The sequence below is a fragment of the Schistocerca americana genome, unplaced genomic scaffold, assembly GCF_021461395.2.
Source record: "Schistocerca americana isolate TAMUIC-IGC-003095 unplaced genomic scaffold, iqSchAmer2.1 HiC_scaffold_179, whole genome shotgun sequence".
Taxonomy (NCBI): Eukaryota; Metazoa; Arthropoda; class Insecta; order Orthoptera; family Acrididae; genus Schistocerca; species Schistocerca americana.
In genome coordinates this window covers 359339-363290 of record NW_025725883.1, presented here as the reverse complement: position 1 = coordinate 363290, position 3952 = coordinate 359339, and the positions used below count along the sequence as shown (strand labels likewise).

The 3952-nt window shown below is 55.7% G+C and overlaps 1 pseudogene; it reads right to left on the bottom strand.

The window, feature by feature from the left end:
* Positions 1 to 1787, bottom strand: LOC124572269 (annotated as a pseudogene; the record flags this gene model as incomplete).
* Positions 1788 to 3952: the final 2165 nt, after the last annotated feature.

The following is a 3952-nucleotide window of genomic DNA, read 5'->3' as shown; positions in this document are numbered from 1 at the left end:
CCGAAGACCTCACTAAATCATTCAATCGGTAGTAGCGACGGGCGGTGTGTACAAAGGGCAGGGACGTAATCAACGCGAGCTTATGACTCGCGCTTACTGGGAATTCCTCGTTCATGGGGAACAATTGCAAGCCCCAATCCCTAGCACGAAGGAGGTTCAGCGGGTTACCCCGACCTTTCGGCCTAGGAAGACACGCTGATTCCTTCAGTGTAGCGCGCGTGCGGCCCAGAACATCTAAGGGCATCACAGACCTGTTATTGCTCAATCTCGTGCGGCTAGAAGCCGCCTGTCCCTCTAAGAAGAAAAGTAATCGCTGACAGCACGAAGGATGTCACGCGACTAGTTAGCAGGCTAGAGTCTCGTTCGTTATCGGAATTAACCAGACAAATCGCTCCACCAACTAAGAACGGCCATGCACCACCACCCACCGAATCAAGAAAGAGCTATCAATCTGTCAATCCTTCCGGTGTCCGGGCCTGGTGAGGTTTCCCGTGTTGAGTCAAATTAAGCCGCAGGCTCCACTCCTGGTGGTGCCCTTCCGTCAATTCCTTTAAGTTTCAGCTTTGCAACCATACTTCCCCCGGAACCCAAAAGCTTTGGTTTCCCGGAGGCTGCCCGCCGAGTCATCGGAGGAACTGCGGCGGATCGCTGGCTGGCATCGTTTATGGTTAGAACTAGGGCGGTATCTGATCGCCTTCGAACCTCTAACTTTCGTTCTTGATTAATGAAAACATACTTGGCAAATGCTTTCGCTTCTGTTCGTCTTGCGACGATCCAAGAATTTCACCTCTAACGTCGCAATACGAATGCCCCCGCCTGTCCCTATTAATCATTACCTCGGGATCCGAAAACCAACAAAATAGAACCGAGGTCCTATTCCATTATTCCATGCACACAGTATTCAGGCGGGCTTGCCTGCTTTAAGCACTCTAATTTGTTCAAAGTAAACGTGCCGGCCCACCGAGACACTCACTCAAGAGCACCCTGGTAGGATTGCAACGGGGTCCGCCTCGGGACGCACGAGCACGCACGAGGCGCGTCGCACGCCTTCAGCTCGCCCCACCGGCAGGACGTCCCACGATACATGCCAGTTAAACACCGACGGGCGGTGAACCAACAGCGTGGGACACAAATCCAACTACGAGCTTTTTAACCGCAACAACTTTAATATACGCTATTGGAGCTGGAATTACCGCGGCTGCTGGCACCAGACTTGCCCTCCAATAGATACTCGTTAAAGGATTTAAAGTGTACTCATTCCGATTACGGGGCCTCGGATGAGTCCCGTATCGTTATTTTTCGTCACTACCTCCCCGTGCCGGGAGTGGGTAATTTGCGCGCCTGCTGCCTTCCTTGGATGTGGTAGCCGTTTCTCAGGCTCCCTCTCCGGAATCGAACCCTGATTCCCCGTTACCCGTTACAACCATGGTAGGCGCAGAACCTACCATCGACAGTTGATAAGGCAGACATTTGAAAGATGCGTCGCCGGTACGAGGACCGTGCGATCAGCCCAAAGTTATTCAGAGTCACCAAGGCAAACGGACCGGACGAGCCGACCGATTGGTTTTGATCTAATAAAAGCGTCCCTTCCATCTCTGGTCGGGACTCTGTTTGCATGTATTAGCTCTAGAATTACCACAGTTATCCAAGTAACGTGGGTACGATCTAAGGAACCATAACTGATTTAATGAGCCATTCGCGGTTTCACCTTAATGCGGCTTGTACTGAGACATGCATGGCTTAATCTTTGAGACAAGCATATGACTACTGGCAGGATCAACCAGGGAGCTGCGTCAACTAGAGCTGAGCAGCCGGCCGCCCGGGAGTGTGTCCCGGGGGCCCGCGCGAACACGCAAGCGTCCGCTCAATTATTCTGCAAACAGGAGGAGGCTGAGCTCCCCTGCACCATACACCTCGAAACCCTCTCAGGTCCCGGCGGCGCGCAGCGCCGTCCTAAGTACTTGGTCGGGTTCGAGAGAGGCGCAATCGCCCGGAGTTTGGCGAGTAGACGCTTTAGGTGCGACCACCCGTGCTCCCAACTGAGCTTGCCGCTGCCGACAGAGGCCCGGGAGCGTGCTGTCGTGGCATTGCCGGCGGGAGACAACACGCGCCACCTACGGTGACCGGCAGCTCCAACGCCAGCGCCACAGAAGGACAAAAGCCCCACTTGGGTGCCGAAGCGAACTCTCCCAGCACAGCGCACGCGCCAACACGTCCGCACAGCTGCGATACAAACCACCTGCGAGAACCGCAGAGGCGACCGAGCAGCAGACGGCGTCGCGGCGCCGAGCGCCGGGCGGCGGCGCATCCTCAGCGCACACAGTCCTCAATCGGACCAGCACACTGCAGATGTCCACCGCGCTTCGCACCGGGCCCGCGAGGACCTACTTTGGCCGCACGGCGCCGCGTGCAGGGTGCGCCGGCGCGCAGCTGCGCCGCCTGCCGCCTCCGTCGGCCGGCGCGCCTGCCACTGGCCGCCCCCACCAGCCGGCTGTAGCGCGTGCGCCCACGCACCGCGCGGCCAGCACGCCGGGAGGCCCCCCCTCACCGGCCGGGGACGGTCCCACCCAGCCACCGCCGCGTATCGCTTCACACCCAGATGCCATTCACGTTCGTGGGCATGGTGGGTATCGCTGGAACAACCGGTTGGTAGCTCAACCGATCGTCGCCATCACTGATTCACCTCTAGCGAGAACAACCGCACCACAACGGTTTACCAGTTGTTCATTTGCGTAACGTCACCAGCAAACGTAGGCGTCCATCGCCATTTGCAAATTCAACGATTGTTGCATGCCTGTGTCAGGTGTCACGACACACTATGTCTGCCCACATACACGCAACAACATGTGCACGCTTCGCGAACACGTGGAAGGTGGCCCCCGTACGTATGCGATGTCCATTGCGCGAACGACTGTCAACCGGCCTCTGTCGCATGTCGCAGATGTGGAACGCAGTGCACCATGCTATCACGGTGTGTGAGAAGAGACGACTACGTCTGACAACACGCGCCACTACATCAACAGACGGCTCATGCTGATCGCCATCCAGGGCATACCACACTGCAATCCAGCTCTTATAGGGAGACGACACGTAGCTGAGTGCACAACATTTGGACCGCATGGTTCGCCGTTGTTGGCGCAGTCGTTGTACGGTCACATGTACCACGATGTATCATTCAGTACATGAGGACCAATGTGCAGTACAGTGTGTGATTTGGACGTACAACATCAGCGGACAGTTGACACAGGCCGTACCACAGCGTAGGCTAAGTGCTTCGCCATGCAAATGCCAATGAACAACTGCAAATGCCAATGAACAACTGCAAAGGGCATTGAGCATGTACGTCCTGCTGCCATCCACATTACAGTGTATAGCTGCAAGGTGTTTAACATGAAGCGATACACTGGGGACCGGGCAGTGCGAGTAGCAAACTATATTGCGGGGGTTGCAGTTAGGCAACACTACACTAATTTAACGCGTCGTATGACAATTACAGAGCAGGTTAAGGCCCAACGTGTGTTGGGTTAAGGCCCAACGTGTGTTGGGTTAAGGCCCAACGTGTGTTGGGTTAAGGCCCAACGTGTGTTGGGTTAAGGCCCAACGTGTGTTGGGTTAAGGCCCAACGTGTGTTGGGTTAAGGCCCAACGTGTGTTGGGTTAAGGCCCAACGTGTGTTGGGTTAAGGCCCAACGTGTGTTGGGTTAAGGCCCAACGTGTGTTGGGTTAAGGCCCAACGTGTGTTGGGTTAAGGCCCAACGTGTGTTACGTTACGGCGCAACGTGGGTTACGTTACGGCGCAACGTAGGTTACGTTACGGCGCAACGTAGGTTACGTTAAGGCGCAACGTAGGTTACGTTAAGGCGCAACGTAGGTTACGTTAAGGCGCAACGTAGGTTACGTTAAGGCGCAACGTAGGTTACGTTAAGGCGCAACGTAGGTTACATTAAGGCGCA